This window comes from Chinchilla lanigera, unplaced genomic scaffold, assembly GCF_000276665.1.
Source record: "Chinchilla lanigera isolate Chin_1 unplaced genomic scaffold, ChiLan1.0 scaffold00124, whole genome shotgun sequence".
NCBI lineage: Eukaryota > Metazoa > Chordata > Mammalia > Rodentia > Chinchillidae > Chinchilla > Chinchilla lanigera.
In genome coordinates, this window is record NW_004955525.1 from 3,642,065 (window position 1) to 3,661,306 (window position 19,242).

At 37.0% G+C, this 19,242-nt stretch overlaps 1 protein-coding gene across 1 annotated transcript in view; it reads left to right on the forward strand.

Annotated features, from left to right (window-relative positions):
• Positions 1 to 19,242, forward strand: part of Pcdh11x (protocadherin 11 X-linked) — a 937,510-nt gene that overhangs the window by 659,845 nt on the left and 258,423 nt on the right. The gene's annotated exons all lie outside the window — the stretch shown is intronic.

The window sequence follows — 19,242 nt, forward strand, 5'->3', positions numbered from 1 at the left end:
AGAAAGAGAGGACAGAGAGAGAGAGAAAAAGAGAGAGAGAGGGAAGAAGAAGACGAAGAAGAAGAAGAAGAAGAAGAAGAAGAAGAAGAAGAAGAGAGAGAGAGAGAGAGAGAGAGAGACGGAGAGAGAGAGAGAGAGAGAGACAGAGAGAGAGAGACGGAGAGAGAGAGAGAGAGAGAGACAGAGAGAGAGAGAGAAGAAGAAGAAGAAGAGGAAGAAGAAGAAGAAGAAGATCTAAAGGGACAATTGGAGGTACTCTTTGAAGAAATAGATTTATGATTCATAAATGTGTGTAGTTTGGAGATAGATAATATTATATTATATCTTTCTGACAAAATCAGGTGCACTCAGGCTGGTATGGCCATAGACTATTGTGATTTTCAGGATAAGTATAATTTTCAAGTCTCTTCTAACCTAGGGACAAGTTGTGTGTTCTATAAAAAATGCTTCTTCTTAAATTCATCTGAAACCAGAAAAGACCCAGAATAGCAAAAGCAATCCTGGGCAATAAGGACAAGTCAGGTGGAATCACAATCCCTGACCTGAAATTATACTACAAAACTACTGTCATAAAATCAACCTGGTCATGGCTAAAACACAGACCTGAGGATCAATGGAACAGACTGGAAGAAACAGCCACAACCAAAAACACACTCAACCACCTCATCTTTGATAAAGGGGCAAAACAAACTCACTGGAACAACGATAGCCTCTTTAATCAATGGTGCTCAAAAAATTGGCTTGTCACCTCTCAAAGACTGAAAATAGACCCAAGTCTATCACCATGCACCAAACTTATGTCAAAATGGATCACATATCTCAATATTAAAACAGAAACACTAAATCTATTGGAAGAGAAAGTAGGTAAAAACCTTGAAGACATAGGGGTAGGCAGAGAGTTCATGAACAAAAACAAAACTGCACGTGAAACACTTCAAAGTACTAACATTGCAGATCTCATCCTACTGAAAAGTTTCTGCACATCTAAAGAAATCACCAGCAGAGTCAAAAGATAACCCACAAACTTGGAAAAAATTTTAGCTGACTGTCCCTCAGACAAAGGACTTCTATCTAGAACATAAAAAGAATTAAAATATATCTGCACCCCCAAATTCAAAGAACCAATCCAAAAATGGCAGCTGAGATGATACATGAAAATACAAATGACATGAAATACAAATGACAAATAAAAACATGAGAAAATGGTCAACATCATTAGTCATTCAACAAATGCAAATTAAAACAACATTGAGATTCTACCTTACCCAGTAAGAAGAGCTAGCATTAAGAAATCAACCAATAACAAATCCTGGCGAGGCTGTGGAGAAATAGGAACTCTTCTCCTCTGCTGGTGGAAACACAGACTGGTGAAGCCACTGTGGAAATCAGTTTGGAGACTCCTCAACAAACTAGGACTAGAGATCCCATTCAACCCAGCTATTCCCCTTCTGAGTATTTTCCCAGAAGATTTAAAAACATCATATCACAGCGATATATGTGCACCTATGTTCATAGCAGCACAATTTGTAATTGCTAAATTGTGGAAGCAACCCAAACATCCATCCACCGAGGATTGGATAAAAAAATTGTGGTACTTTTATATCATGGAATATTACTCAGCTATAAAGAAAGATAAACTCGACGCTTTTATAGGTAAATGGTCACAATTAGAGACCTTACTCATAAGTGAAATAAATCAGACCTGCATGTGCAAGCACAGCATTGTTTCACTAGTGTAAAACCTGAAAGAGTTAATGAAAACTTGGAGGTATAGTAGACATTGTGAAATGAAAGGAAAATGCTCAAGGATAAAGGGTAACTGGGATGTGGGAAGAGAGAAGAAAAGAAGGAGAAATTTTGTACATATGTATATACAGGATAGTTAACATAGATGATCTACTGTCTTCTATTTCTTTGCTGAAGGAAACAGTTAATGAGTCCTTGATTGATCAATATTGCGTGTCTCTATTTGTTTTCATGAGAAACCACTGTGAAGATATCAATATGTAAGACAACAAGCATTGTTAATTTCCTACCACTTTGTTTGTATATCTGTATTGCTTTACTCTTCTTTTGCTATTTTGTAAATGGTTGTCTGTCTGTTAATGTTTTCCTCCTTTTGCTTTGAAAATAAAAAAAATTAAAAATAAATGCTTATTGAGGACACTACATAGGACTGCAGGAAAATTCAGCTATGTTATTTTTGACAAATGAGTGATAAACCTTCTCTGGAGGAAAGCTAACCTCTTTAACAAATGTTGCTAGAAAAACTGACTATGTACCTGCTGAACACTGAATGTGGACTCATACCTCTTACCACACACTAAGCTATAATTGAAATGAGTCAAAGATCTAAGTATTAAAACAGAAACACTTAGTCTGCTGGTAGATAGGATAGGTTAAACTCTTGAAGACATAGATGTAGGCAAGCCATTTATGAATAAAATCCTGGTTGCCAAGAAATATTTCAAGGAATCAACAAATGAGATGACAGCCAATTGAAAAACTTGTGCATAGCAAAGGAAATCAACTAAAGAACAATGAGACAATCTTCAGAATGGGAAAATATTTGTCAGCTACCTCTCAGAGGGCTAATATATAGTATTTATTAGAACTAAAATAAAAATTAGATTCCACAAATTTAAACACACAATCCAAAAATGGGCATCTGAAATGAATATAAACATTTGTCAGATGAAAAGCTGCAAACAGCCAATAAATACCTGAAAATATGTTGAAATTTCTGGCCATTTAAGAAATGAAAATTGAAACAAATTTGACATTTCCTTTCACTCCATAAACAATGGCTATCATCAAGAAATCAACAAATATAAGATGCTGGTAAGATTGCATTAATTAACAAATATTTTTCCATTGTTCATGACAGTGTGAATTGGTACAACCACTATGGAAATCAATATGAAGATTCCTTAAAAAACTAAAACTAGAGACTCCATTTGATTTAGCTCTTCCCCTTTTAGGTATCTTACCAAAAGAATTAAAATCATACCACCATGCATACCCATATTTATGACAGCAAAATTTATGATAGCTAAATCTGGGAATAAGCCCATATGTCCATGAACAGATGAATCAATAAAGAAAATGTATTTATATACATTAGAGTGCTACTCTGCAATGAAGAATGACAAAATTGAGGCATTTTTAGATAAATATATGCACCTGGAGACCATAATCTTAAATGAGATAAATTGGAAATACAAATTTAAATGTGAGGTTATTTCTCTTGTGTAAAAATTTCAAAGTATCAATAAGGAGCAATGGCAGAGACCACTGTGAAGCAGCTCTGAGCAAGATTTAATATTAACCAATTGGCTTTCCATGTTTACTTGTGAGACACTGGTACTGGTGAGACCTAAATGGTGGATGAAGGCATGCGGCCTCAAAGAACAAGATAAGGTCACAGAGGAGAACTTCTGGTTCCAACCCTCATTAACTTGAGGAGACTGTAGCTGCAGGCATCTCACTCCTGCAGTGAAAGCCTTCCTGGAGATAACATAGTTCTCCTAAATTAACATAAATATTTCTTGGAGAATTCCATAATGGATTTCTCAAGTCCTACCCAGATTCTTGCATGTTATTCAGTATGCCCCTCCTTTATCTGAAAACCTAATAAACAAGGGCCGCTCATGGAAGTCTGGGCATCAACCCAGAAAACCTCAAAGTCTGTAATAGGGTTGAACCCCTCTAGAGCCCTGAAATCATTTCAACTTTCTCATTTGCTTAAACCTTTACCGTTCACTCATTTGAGAGATTGTGGGCCTGATCAGCCCACAATAACTAAGGGGTATTATTAATGTAACAGAGCAAGGTAGAGGATGGATATTAATAAGTAGGAAGACCTTTTTTCAAATAGGAAGGGGAAGAAGATGGGGAGGGAAGTAAGAAAAAAAGATGTAAGAAAAAATGAAGAAAAAATGTAAACAGAGCTTTTGTAAGTGGAGAGGGGAAGAAGGGTTAGAAGGAGGGGAGAAGAAAATGACCAACTGAGCAAAGACTTAAGATGTGTTATGTATAAGTACGAATTCCCCATGGTGAATATGATCATTAAGTATGGCAAACATGTACTAATATATATATTTTTAAAAAATACGTCATTCCCAGGTCATCATATGTATAGTAGTGTTAGCTCTAGTTACAAATTCAGCCTTTTGCACATATATTCTTTCTACTGTCAGATTAGTCAGTTTCCCATTTTTTTCTAAGAACTATTGGAATTCATTGCCTCTGTTTATTCATTGTTGTTTGACTCTAAGTCATCACATAATTAAGAAGCCTTATCAGGTGATTAGTGTGACTAACCCAGTAACCAAACACGTTAAAATTCATTTTCTAAACAAAAGTGCTCCAATTAGAATTAATATCTTTGCTCTCACCTGAATAATTAAAGGAATTACAATTCTATTCTAAACTTAGATTTTTATTTAGAGTAATGTTATGGAGAAAGTGTTCACTGCCTAGAGTATATAGATGCCAAAACTGTAATGCCAAGATTTTTAGCAAAACAAAAATTTCTATATCACTTTATCATATGAAAAGGAGACCGAGGGCTAAAAATGGATGTCAAATTGGCTTCTAAATTTTGTAGTGATATTACTGGGCACTTGACAAATAGCCTAACTCCAGGTGTCAACTGTATGAATTTATTTGCCTGCCATCAGGACTTAAAAAATACCTGTAAAAGTTGAAATGTAGGCTATTTGGACAAATAGGAGAGCAGATGTTTTGATACTTGCATTCACAGAAGTACTTTTCCCTACAAGAGGTACAATGCCAGTAACATAGAATGAACACATTTGTGTCTTTCAACACTGTAAGAATTCAATGAATAATAATATACTCTTGAAGTATATCAATATCATCTACCTTATACGGCCTTGTATTCAAGGGTCAGTTGGTCGTCATTAAGCCAGGCAATCACTAGTTCTTTTATTTCAATCTTAACAACTAATATCTGTAACAAGTATACATCACACTTTATTACACACACATATCTATCTTCCATCTATCTATCTATCTATCTATGTATCTATCTATCATCTATCTATCCCACCAAAAATGTATACACACTACAGGAAAAGATAAACTGGTGTAACTATTTTAGTATTAAATTTATTGAGACATTATGAGAATTATACAAGTTATCTTTGTCCTCTACAGGTACAAAAGGTGCTCAAAGTGGCAGCCATTAGCTTCCAGACAGTTACTAGTGCAGCAAATTGTTGCTTCGATAATCTTGGTCATTGAGATTGTTGCTCATGCATTTTTAATTTCTTCTCTAAGTGCCAATAGTATAGCAGGTCTTCTACAATATATGATATCCTGTAGGGTCCCCCATATGATGGTAGCACCATCTGTTGAGAAAACGCCATATTATTTTTCTTTGCTTGAAATGTATATAGTTTTTGCAGTCTATGTATATATATATATGGGAAAAAATGTTAACTGCAGGATTAGAAGAGGAACAACTGAAAGCCAAGGTAAAGAATCTACAGAGATATTAAATGTCACCATAGGTAGCTAAACAAGATTAAGAACCAGGCAGAGTTCCAGAGAAGGGGCAAAATACTCGTGAATGCAAAGCTGGTTCAAAGTCAGAGTCTGCACAGCAAGCAGTTGAAGTAGGCCAAGTCAGGCAGGGGGATCTAGATGATCTGAAGCAAGAGAGAGAGGTGGAGTTCATGTTGACTCAGACTCATGAGGCTTTCAGCATAGTGTGGTGACTCTGAACCCCCAGTATTGAGTTGCTTTCTCTATATATGATACATATGAGAGGATTCAAACATTTGCTGATCTGGTAAGTCCAGTATAATCTCACTGACCTGGTTTGATTTATAAGAATTTAGATAAGTCCTGTATTTATGTGTCTTTGATTTATTAAATTTTTTAAAATGTAAAAGAATAACACATTAACAAAGAAACAGACATAAACAAAACAACCACCAAATAATAGAAGCAATACAGAATTTTAGACAAGGTAACAGGAAATTAAAAATGGTTGTTGTACTACATAGTTACCTTCAAATTGGTTACACAAGTAAATAAATATAGCCATGTAAGATTGATCAAACAATTAAACATTAACTGTTTCAAGCAATAGAAGTTAGTAGTACAACTCTCTTAGCTATCATATATATATACACAATTTTCCCTTCTTTCTTTTTCTCTTTTCCCTCATCCCAGATGTTCTTTCCTTTGAGCAGTTTCTTTCCCTTTCACATTATCTATTATATCTTTCAGATTTTTTTTACTCTTTCAGATTCTTACACTAGTGAGATAATATGATGTTTACATATGCAGGTCTAATTTATTTTGCTCATGAGTGTGGTCTCTAGTTGCATCAATTTACCTATGAAAACCTCAAGTTTTCTTTCTTTACAGTTGAGTAATATTCCATTATGTAAAAATACCAAATCTGTTTTATCCATTCCTCAGTTGATGGGCATTTGGGCTGCTTCCATGATTTAGTTATTACAAATTGTGCAGCTATAAATATGGGTGCACATATATTGATGTGGTATGATGTTTTTAGTTCTTCTGGAAAAATATCCAAACGGAAAATAGGTGGGTTCAATGAGACCTCTAGTTTTAGTTTACTGAGGAATCTCCAGACTGATAGCCACACGGGTTTTACCAGTCTACACTCCAACCAACAGTGGAGGAGTGTTCCTTTCTCCCCACAGCCTCTCCAGCATTTATTAGTGGTTGATTTCTTGATGATAACCATTCTTTCTGGGGTGAAATGGAATACCAGTGTTGTCTCAATTTGCATTTCTCAAATGACTAATGACGTTGAACATTTTTTCAGGTATTTATTTGCCATTTATGTTTCTTTATCTGAAAAATGTATGTTCATCTCAGATTCCCATTTTTGTATTGGGCCTTTAAATTTGGGGCAGCTGATTTCTTTTAGTTCTTTATATGTTTTATATTCAAGTTCTTTGGCCGGGGGAAACTTGGCTAAATTTTTTTCCCTATTTTTAAGTGTTCTTTTTACTATGCTAATGATTTCTTTAGCTGTGCAAAAACTTTTCAATAAGATAAGATCCCGGTTGTTGATTCTTTGAAATTTTTCCCGTGCAGTTTGGTTTTTGTTCATGAAGTCTCTGCCTATCCCTATGTCTTAAAGATTTTTACCTACTTTGCCTTCCAGTAGATTTAGTGTTACTGTTTTAATATTGAGATCCATTTTGACGTGAGTTTGGTGCATGCTGATACACATGGGTCTAGTTTCAGTTTTGGACAGGTGGTGAGCCAGTTTTTCCAGTATCATTTATTAAAGAGGCTATCTTTCTTCTACTGAATTTGTCTGACCCTTTGTTAAAAATAACTTAGCTGAGTGTGTTTGTGGTTGTGGCTGCATCTTCCAGTCTGTTCCATTGATCCTCAGGTCTGTTTTTTCGACAATACCATGCTGATTTTATCACAGTGGCCTTGTAGTATAATTTCAAGTCAGGGATTGTAATTCTACCTGACTTATCTTTGGTGTCCAGTGTTGCTTTTGTTATTCAGAGTCTCTTCTCATTCCAGATAAATTTTAGGAATGTTTTCTGTTAATGTGTGAGGTATGCTAATGGTATATTAATTGGGATTGTGTTGAATCTGTATAACAATTTTGGGAGTATGGCCATTTTCACAGTGTTAGTTCTTCCAATCCATGAGCAAGGAATATCTTTCCATTTTCTGAAATTTTCTTTGATCTCTTTTTTCAGAATATTGTAGTTTCCACTGTAAAGATCTTTTACTTCTTTTGTTAGATTGATTCCTAAGTATTTCAGTTTTCTGTATACTATTGTGATAGGTGCAGTTTCCTTAATTTCTCTCTCAGTTTCTTTGTTGTTTGTGTGTAGGAATGCTATTGATTTTTGAGAGTTGACTTTGTATCCACTATGGTGCTGACTTTGTTTATTAATTCTAGTAGTCTTTTGGTGGAGTTTTTGGGTTCTTCCATGTAGAGTATCATGTCATCTGTGAATAATAATAATTTCTGTGTCCTTGATTTAAATGAGTTTTGTAGATGAAAATTTTTATTAGAAATATTTATTTATCAGTTTATGCTTCACATTTATGTTATGAAACTATTTTTTTTTTGCAATAAATATATTTTGTCCAAAATCTGGTGATTAATTGTACATATGAGTTACCAGATCATTAAACATCAGCATTAATATAGCAACATGGTATTTTATAAAAAGGTGTTAATCAATGTAAAGCACAACCTGAAAGATTCTAGTCTACACAGCATGGAGCCTCTCAAGAGAAGGCCACAACCTGCTCTACACACTAGGGTAAAATAAAAGCCAGAATATAATCATGTGTAAACAGGTTTTAGCCCACAAAAAGGACCAGAAAATTGTTGAAAACTCTGCTTGTAGTGAAAATCATTTTGTAATAATATTATGGAGAAAACTGTCTTTCTGTTAGATGTCAAATCTGCTGAGTTTATGGTCTCACAACAGTAAGCAATGATGTTACAAACTAAAAGAGGAAGTTAGGAGGATTTTATTGCAAATAAGATGAACACAAATAGCTCCTGGATTCCAAGGAGGGGTCTTAAGTGGGGAACCACTGAGGCTCTTTGTCAAAGGTAATTTATACAGCAAAATCACCACACAGGTACAAAATGGGTCAAACTATAATCATCCTATAGGATTACAAGTATAGTTGCTTAGTTAATAGAGGTCCAACAGTAAAATTAGCCATATGGCAAGGATATATGGGAAAAACAAAGGCATTCTTAGAATGAGATGAGTCCAGATGCTCTGATCACACACATATGTGTCTGATGACTATGTGGGCTCACTGGACCAGGAAGGGTTAATTACAGTACAATCTCAAGCTGCTGTTTATTGGGAGGCTTGCAGGCCTGGTTCTTTTCCAATTTGTCTCCAGCCACAATTTTTTTTTTTTTTTTTTTTTTGGTTTTTCTCCAGTACCGGGAACCGAACTCACGACCTTGCGCTTGCCAGGCAGACGCTTTGCCGCTGAGCTAAATCCCCAGCCCCTCCAGCCACAATTTGATATTATTATCTTTTTGCTGACTTCCTTGAGGACCCAACCCCTTTCTGATTATATATTCATTTCTATCTCACTTAGTCATGTATACTAATACTAGGGATGGGGAAGGGAGTTTTACTTTCAGAATGATAAAGCTGGAAAAATAGCTTTAAAGTTCTAAAACTGAACTTTTAAAATTCTGTTTTAACATCTTCTGTTTCAGAGGGTAAATTTATAGGATGACTAAAGGGAGAAGTTATTTATCAACTGAATGGAAACAAGTGGGAATTTAAGGGTTCTTTTACACATATGTCACCATTATTCTTCAGAGGTCACATATTTCTTTTTAAACAGAGTTGCTCTATTCTCTGTAGATGATATTGAGCTTGTGATGTCAAATGTTGTTGACCAGGGAATCTGGTTTCTTCTCTTTATGTCCGTTCTTGAAAAACTTGTTCCAAACCATTTTTGTGTGCATTCTTAGGGCTCTTCTTTTTTTTTTTTTTTTTTTTTTAAAATAAAAGGAGAAAAACATTAACAGACAGACAACCTTTTACAAAAAAGCAAAAGAACAGTACAGACAATACGGAGTTACAAACAAAGTGGTAGGAAATTAATGCTTGTTGTACTCTTCTTGAGACACTACTGTAGAACTTCCTTATGTAAGGAATTTAGGTCCAAGTATGTTCAGTCTTTAGCCATGTGACTTCATAAAAACTGACATAAATGTCCTCATTGCTAAACTAATGGCACTTTTGAGGTGGAAATTATCCACTTTATATGATTACAAATCATTGTATTTTTACCTAAGTAAGTAAATTAAGTAATTCTTGTCCTTTTGTAACCAGCTCCCCCCTGCTCTGGGCCCTTGTTTTGGTGCAACAGAAGATTCAAGCCAACAAAACACGAAGTGATTGCAATGACCCAGTGTATTGTTTATTTAGGAAGAATAGAAAGAGCTTCCCTGCTGCCAGGAAGGGGCCTTCTGAAAGTTAATAAAAACATAGATGTTTAAGTCTGGAAGGTTTTAGTTTTCGGTACAGGTGAATGTGACAGAATGGGAGGATAATGCCAGTTGATGCCAGGCCTTCTATGAGGAACCTGTCCTCTGTCTTTTCCTTTCTATTAGGCCCTGACTGTCAGTTTACTAAAATTAATTACTTGTGCTCTTTATATGTCAACTCAATTTAACTCTGACTTTATTTAGGTTAAATATTCAGTACCATTGCCCTAACTTCCTTCTATCTCCTCACTTCACTATTACTTCTAAAGGAAACTAGCAGAGAACATATTTTAAAAGTATTTAATGAACAATGTTTTCTTAAAAACTTTGTGATGATCATTAATATTGAGATATTTTCTTACTTTTTTCCTTTGGAATAATGAATGACCCATATTTATTCTATCAAATCATATATTTGTATGACTGATATATAGTTTATTTATTCCATTCTATTACTTTTTTCCCTACTTAAAGAAATATCTTTCATAAACTTGAGGCTTTCATAGTAAGTGGTCACAACTAGAGAAAATACTCATAAGTAAAATAAATCAGACCTGCATGAGTAAGAATCATATTGTCTCACTAGTGTAAGACCTGAAGGAGTGAATAAAAACTAGGAGGTATGATAGACATTGTGAAATGAAAGGAAAATGCTCGAAAGTAAAGGGAAACTGGGCTGTGGGAAAAGAGAAGGGAAAGAAGGGGAAATTATGTAAGTATGTTTATACAGGATAGCTAACATAGTTGTACTACTGTCTTCTATTTCTCTACAGAAAGGAACAGTTAATGATTACTTGTTTGATCAATCTTGTATATCTCTGTTTTCCTGAGAAACCACTTTGAAGTTATCAATAAGTAATACAACAACCATGGTTAATTTCCTACAACTTTGCCTGTAACTCTGTTTTGTTTGTATTGTTCTTATGCTATTTTGTAAATGGATGTCTGTTCATTGATATGTTTTCCTTCTTTTGTTTTTTAAAAGAAAAAAGAAAAAAAAGATATGATTGAAACAGTTGAATGGGCCAATAATAGTCAAGGTTCTCGTGTACAATGAGGCAGATATTACCAAGTGTTTGCCCAGTAGTAAGTAGTAAGGACCTACATTTATTAAAGATCATGGGAAGTTGTGATCAGGGCCAGTCTATGCCAGAAAAGGTCCAAAACAGAGCAACACACGTGCTAGAGTGACAAAGAATCACTGCAAACCCATCAAAGGTAGCAACAGAATGAAGGGGCCAATATCCTATGCTTTCAGTATTTGAAAGTCGGACAACTCCCACTTTAGGCACCTCCCACTGAACCTTCAATGTTACCATTGCTTTGGCTCTTGTGCTTTTTACTAAAACATTGGTGATCTCCTAGGCTTTTGATGTTTTATTTTCTACCTCCCTTAGGGTAATGGAAGCAGAACTAGCTGTTGAGTGCTGTTTATAGTTAAAAGGAGGGAAGGGAATGACTCACTCAGCTGCCTTGTTCCTAACTGTAATATTGTCCACTTAGAGTCTTGGTGGATGAAAATCTTTAAAGGTTGTTGAAAGAGGAAATTCAATATTCTATAGCTATATCTGCTTGAATAGGGGTGTTGGCCCTACCTGTTAAGAGACCAAGAAGGCATTGCCCTAACTGATCTATGAGGTCTAGGGAACTGAGTCCTTCTTCTGAAGATTTCTTGATGAATCATGGAGATAAAAGCAACTTCCCATCTTGAGTTATGGTCATTACTACTAGTTTGATAATAATCAAACAAGAACAAACAAATTTGACTAAGTGACTAAGTAGGTAAGACCTAAATAATAAGGTTATGAGAATCATTAATAAAGGACCTGTCCAGGATAGTAACCAAGACTTACAATTGCAGATATTTGGGCAGGACATCCATGACTCAAATAATTCTTCACAGATGTTAGAAGCACATTCAGACAAGTTTTGAGCTCTTTCTTTTACAGTTTTAAAACTATTGACACAGAAATTACATTCCTCTTTTAGGAACAATCATAGGCCCTTTGTTTCAGCTGTTAGGATATTTAGCCCCTGTGGTATTGCACAGCCATGAATGCTAGTGATTCCATATGGTCTTGATGAAAGACAATACCCTACAAGTTCATCTAGGCTGTCTGTCAAGTTCTTGGGTGGCTGTTGATAGGAGAAGCATATGAGTACCTTTAAGGTCTTATCTAAATAGTCTGTTTATTATCTCTATATTAGAGGTAGATTTTGAATAGTACAGTGTAATCCCAAAAGAAACAGAAAAGATCCAAAAAATATGATATTATACTTTGCAATAGGAACATTAAATGTGGTGAACAAGATAGTACTAAGATGACTCACACAATTTACTTAGAAGGAACTGTTATAGTTTGTGTCTGGATGTCTCCTCAAAACCTCTTGTAGTCGTGGTGGGAGGACAATTTGGAAGCTGCTGAATCTAGAGTTTGTGATAGGTTCTTTGTCTAGTGCTGGGACTGGGGGTGTGAGTGCTATACCTACCCTAGGGTGGGGAACCTGCATACAATATAAGGGAGGAAATGAGCCTTGCTCTCCTCCCTTTTCACACTTATTGCATTTGCTGTCTTCTGCCTCCATGAAATGTTGCTCCTCTGCTACACCACCCTGCCTTGGAGCCAGCTGGTTATGGACTGAATCCTTTACAAACTGTGAGCTAAATAAACTTTTCCTCTTTTCTCTTCGGGTGTTGGGTATTTTGCCTCAGGAGTAAGAAAAGTAAATAATAGAGAAACAGACCATTTTAATTATCTGATTCACCAGAGTAGTTGGTGTTTTTTGTTTGTTTGTTTGTTTTGTTTTGTTTTGTTTTGTAAAAGAAACTTGAGGTCATCTACTGGTCCACAGGAGTATGAAATTCATGGTCCATTTTCTTTACCTTCTGGTATATCAGGTGGCTTGGGCTTTAACATGGAGAGGTGAATCCAACTATTTATTCCCTGTACCTCAAAGTCAGAGGAGTGATTAATAGTGTTGTAGAAAGACCTTTCCTTTGGGTGAAAGTTGGTCCTAGTGTCTACCTTCTTTTGAAGTCTTGATTACAAACTGACCACCAGTGTGGACTTTGAGTTGACAATTATTGTTAGTCCTTGGGAGTGGAAGAATCTTGTTTCTATTTTCGTGGAAGGCCTATTGGAAAGTTCCTAGATAGGTCACATGTTGAATGATTTAGGAGGTTTTAGTGTCAGTGAGTAGATGAAATATCAAAAAGGGCCTTTCCCAGAGTACCTCAAATGGGCTGAGAATAAATTTGGGCATGAGAGCTACCTGGTCTCATTAAGGAAACTGTAAGGAAACCTAGCCACTTATAGTAGGTTTGTTGATACAACTTGGCTAAGCTTTGTTTGAAAGGCTTATCAGTTCTCTCAACCTTTGCTGATGATTGGGGTTTGAATGTTACATGGAGGTTATACTTAATTCCTACTCCCTTGGCAACACCTTCTGTGATTTGAATGTGAAAGAGAGTCCACAATCGCTCTGGGTAGATCTAGCCAGTCCAAACCTAGGTATTATTTCTTTATGAAGGACTTTTACAACCTCTAGGGCCCATTCTGACCTGGTGGAGAAGGGCTCTATCCACCCAGTACAGATGGCAATGCATACCAGGAGATGTGTATATCCCTTAAATATAGACATGTGGCTGAAGTTATTTGCTAGTCTTCTACAGGGGAGTACGTATGTTTTTGTACTGGTTCAGGCAATGGGAGAGAGTGAGCAATTTGTTTTATTTTGTTTTGGTTTTCTTAGCTACACTTGGACCTAGCATTCCTGTGGCTACCCTCTGCTCTTAGACTCAAAGTAAGAAAATATCTTAGCTGGGTCTGGGATTCCTAATGCTGGGACCTAAAATAAGGCCAGCTTTAATGTCTTAAAAGTGCTTGAGCAGGTGCTGTCGGCTTTAGGGATTCATTATCTGGTCCTATGATCTACATGCCATACTGGTTGTGGTAACCTGCCCTAGGTAAAAGCCCTCAGGTAGAGAATTAATGAATTTTCATTGCACTCAATGTAGCAATATTTGTTGAGGTCCCACATACCATCACTGGCCCTTTTGAGCTCCTCCATCATTATCAATTATTTGAAGTTCTACTATACAATATTGTGGTTCTAAGATCTTGGAATGAAACTCTGGGTAGAACTGTTGATGGAGAAGAATCATATTGGAGAGCAGCCTGTTTGCAAGTGTAATCTGCCTTAGAATTTCCCTGGAAGACAGGATCCATGTGGGCTTGACATCCTTTGCAATGGACAACTTTGAACTCATTTAGGAGATTTACTGTCTCAAGGAGGTTGGTGATTTCTTGTCCATGTTTTATCAGAGGCTAAAAACTACTAAAAAGTCCTTTCTTTCCAGATGGCTGCATGTGAATGTAGGACGAGAAAGGCATATTTGGAGTCCATATATATGCATTGACACTCTTGCCATGGGTGAGTTGGAGAGCCTGGGTGTGGTCAATAAGTTCTGTCTTCTGGGCAGAAGTCCCAGAGGAAAATCCTCTTGTTTCGAAGAATTGGCTGGGGTGGAATACAGCACAAGTTTCCCTCCTAATGCCATCCTTTTTTGAAACTGCTGCTATCAGTGAACCATGTGATAGCCAGCCTTATTAATGACTATTCCCTCAGATTGGGATGACTGGCATAATTTTGGGCAATGAGCTGCTCACACTCATGTACTATCAATCATTTAGTTGGAAGGAACATGGCAAAGTTTAAAACAGTGGAGGACTGAATGGAGACATCTGAGTTTTCAATAATAATAGCCTGATGTTTAGGGAAACTGTCTCTACTCATCCACAAATGTCCCTTGAGTTCTAACAGAGCCTTAAACTGATGTAGAGATAAACTTAAAAGCTTTTGTACTAAAATTGCCTTAGAAACTTACCAGATTAAGAATGCCACAGTGGCTACTACTTGCAGGCAGCTAGGACAGCCCTGTATTACTCCATCTAGTCCAGTTATGGTAAACCCCTTAGAGCTTTCAATGATATAAAGAGCCCACTATGGCACATCTGCTATAAGTTCAACACCATTGATAGTCTCTTGGAAAATTAAGTAAATTTTTTTGTTTTGTTTTTGTTAGGTTTTATTTTCTTAGTCTAGACTTTGAGCTAGGATTCCTCTGGCTACTCCCTGCTCTTATACTCAAAAAGAGAAAATATGTTAGATCTGGGACCCCTCATGCTGGGGCCTATGGTAAGGCCAGTTTTAAGGCCTTAAAAATTCTTGAGCAGGTGCTGTCTGCTTTAAGCATTCAGTATCTTGTCCTTCAGTTGCCTTATACAGTGGTTTGGCTATTACTCCAACATGGAGTATCCATATATGTGGCAAAAATTTGCCATTCTCAAGGAAGTCCTGAGTTGCTGTTTGGACTCTGGAGGATTTAGACAGCAGGTTGCCTCTGTTCTGCTTGAAGGCTATTGTCTTTGACTTGGGGTTAAAACATATCTTGGATATATCATCTTTTCTTGAGAGATATGGGTCTTGTGTTGGGACACTTTAGAACCCTGTTTTGAGAGCAAATTGAGAGTCATAATACTAATTTTATCAGATAACTCCTTAGTGGGGCTAAAAATGAGATCATCTACGTACTGTAATAAGCCTTCACTTTTGAACTTTATGTCTCCTAGGTCCTGAGCTAAAGCCCATGAAAACAAGTCAGGGCTATCTCTAAAGCACTGAAGCAAGACAAACCAATATACTGTTGGTGAAATCCTGACTGGAGATCCTCCAATTGAAATATAAATAAATATTAGGAATAGAACCCACTGGGATAGAAAAGACAGCAATTTTGAGGTCAATGGCAGAGAAGAACTTAGTGTCTCCTGGGATTTACACTAAAAGTGTATATGGGTCTTGTACTAATGGATGAATATGTGCTACTGCCTCACTGATGGCTCTGAGATCTTGTACTAGGAGATATTTTCCTAATGCTTTGACTATTTGTAAAATGGGTATATTGCATGGAGAGTGGTATGGCACCAGTAATGATATAGTTAAAAATTATCAAGACAGTGGAGCCTCGATTCATGAACTTAATTCATTCCATGATTCTGGAAAACATGGCTAGACACAACCATTTTCATGACATCAGTTACTAAGAGCCCCTGCAGTGAGTCCCCAATCTCTTGCCAAGTGCTACGCTACATTGCAGGAAAGAAAAAGCAAGATATAGAAATGGCAGGTGCAGCAGAGATCTGTGAGGACAAGTTGTTTCCAGGGGACAAAAGGCCATGAGTTACCCAGAACCTTGGTAATTAATCATTACATATGCATCAAGCACAATGGATGAAGGGTAGTGTGTATTTCCAGGGAAAGTAATGGTGACTATGATGAGCTAGTAAGAACAAATCATTCTTGGAAGGAGAAGAACGAGGGCAAGACATGGGGGCAATAAGGAAACAGTAGTTACTTCAGATGCCTTATATCCTCAAGCAGGTCTTATCTTGCCCTGTGAGCACCACAGTGGTCATTAGGTCTGGCCTTCTACCTGTGACCAGAAAAGAGCAGGGAGTTTCTGCATTCCAATCTGGCCCAAAGGGCAAAACAAGGACAACTTTGGATGTCCCCTAGATTCATTTTATAAGTTGTAGTCCCCAACAGATGGCCACATTTGTGTTCCTGAAGGAAAGAGTGCCATGGTTGTGATTCTAACCTGATGCATAGTTCTGAAACAAAAACAAAAGTTTGCCAAATGCTTCTGTTTTCAAACCTAATGATTCACAAAGAAAAGTGTTTGTGAAAAAAGTACTACAATCATGGGCTTTAATTCCAGTCTAGCTTCTTCCTTGTGGAAATCCTGTCTTCTGTGAGGATATAGATTAAAGTCTGTTAGTTGAATAACTCCTAGAGTAGCCTTGGCAGTCCTCGCCATGGTGCGGTCATACCATGCTTAAGGGTCTTCTCAGAGCAGAGACATCAGGACCCATGAGGTCAGATTGGCTGAGTCCTTGGGAACCAGGACATTTGTCGGCAGAAGTCCGAGTATCAGAGTAGTCCTGAGTAGGATGCTTATATCTCATGCAATTGTCAATATAGGGCACTCTGGGAACACCATAAAGGCAACTTGGGAAAAGATATCTTCCAAAAAGCATTATAGAGTAGGGGTAAAGGAAGCTGTCCAGTTACCTCCCTCAAGGCCCATAACAAAATTGGAATATACTGAATGCTCATGGCAAAAACAAAACAAAAAAACATACTAGAACTAAATAAGTTGCATCAGTATCATAGTGGAATTTGATTTACCTACCCAATACATCTAGAGTTACCCAAGTCTCCTGTGAAATAATAATGATATTCTTGTGTGGAGAGCCTTGCATATTGCCACAGGTACCATCACCACTCACTGTCTAGGCCTTCTTCCCTCGCCAGCATAGTAACAGATAACCTCATCTCTCCCGGGGAATGAGGGCAATCTATTTTCCAATGCCAAAGGTCTCTGCCAAATTCTGATAGATCTGACAAGGGCTACATAGTTTCTGAGGAAATTCCTTTGCCCAATTCCCTGTTCACTTGCACTTGCAGCACTCTGCCTTGTTTCCAAACTTCTTTGGATTTCCTCAGATTGCTCTAGTGGAGCAGGGTTTGTCATGAACCTTATTAAATAAGGTTTGTGTGGCTTTAGCCTGTCTCCTTTCCTCATCCAGCTCTTGTTTGTCCTCTGCTTCATCACAGTTATTGAATAACAAATAAACTTCATCAACCAATTGATTTATGTCAGTTTGTGTGCTCAGTTTGTGTTTTTGGAGCTTTTTCCTAATATCTGGAGCTGATTGACTAGTAAAGTACTATCTAAAGATAATCTGAGCTTCTCTAGACTCAGAGTCTAAATTAGTGTATTTACAGAGTGCCTCTTCAAGGTGAAGCTTAAAAAAAAACTGGGATCTCCTCGGAGCCATGACTAACAGACCTGAATTTATTGTAATTCACACATTTGGGCATCCTTTCTCACGTAGCAGCTAAAATAACCTTGATGTATAACTTTCACTTGGCTTATCTGCCCTGTGCATTATAATCCCACTTGGGCCCCTATTTAGACCCAAATAATGCTGGCTATCGGAGAATGAAGCTGCAAAGGCTTCATCACTGGCCTGTTTTGCAGCCATTATAATCATTTTCATTTCCACTGCTGTGCAGCAAAAATAAAGTATGAACTGGATATCTCAAAAGGTCAGATCAAAAGTCATTGTTAAGTTATGGAAACCATCAGCAAACTTTTCAGGATATTCAGAGACTGTACTAAGTTTTTCTTGCATTGCTGAATACCCATAACTGAAAAAGGAACTGGCACCTACCTATACTATCAGTGCTTGACACTTAAAGGAGTGTAGAGGTTGACTTCCATGACTCCTGGGTCCTGTGGTAGGTAAAGTGAGGCCAAAAGGAGATGGTCTTTATCTCCTGAAGGTATTTACTGAGCAGGTCTCTGGGGAGGTAGCCTTTGTGGAGTAGGATCTCTCAAGAAGGAGTCATCTGAACATCAGCTTCTGAGGGACAATGACTTCTTGGGTACAGAGCAGAACTCTGGTGGAGGTCCATAAAGACTTGAATATAAGGCATCTATGCCCATTTTTTCCCATTTCTTACAGTGCAGATGAAATTGAAATATAACCTTTTATTTCAGGCTGCTGAGGGGTGACCCCATTTTATTTTCCGCCAAATAGATACATAGGCCTTTTAAAAAAAAGGAATATAAGATGTTATTTATTTGTTTGTATTTTGAGACAGGGTCTCACTATGTAGCCTAAGCTGGACTTGAACTCCTTATATAGCCCAGATTGGCCTCAAACTCATGGAGATTCTCCTGCCTCAACCTCTGGAAAAAATGATCTCTTCCTAATAGTTGAGGATAGAATTAGAAAGAGTACATGACGCAGTTCCCATTTGCAGATATAAAGAGCAAAAAATAAGTTCTAGGACTTTACAGGCCTGTCCCTGAATTAGTCTCCAAAAGCAGAGAGTTAACAAGGCATTTCTGCTAGCCGCCTATACCTGGATCGTTCTCCATTAGTGGAGAAATGGGAGGGTATCTCCTGTTTAATGAACTGGTTGTCTGTAGCTAATATGAGTGGCAAGGTTTACAGTCTAATATAGAAAACTAACAATTCAAGATGTCTTATACTTCCCTGTAGCCTATGCCTAACAAACCACTTGAAATTAGTAAGTATTTACTTAATATATATTGTCATTTATTTTTTAAAATTTTCAGAATTTGTGCA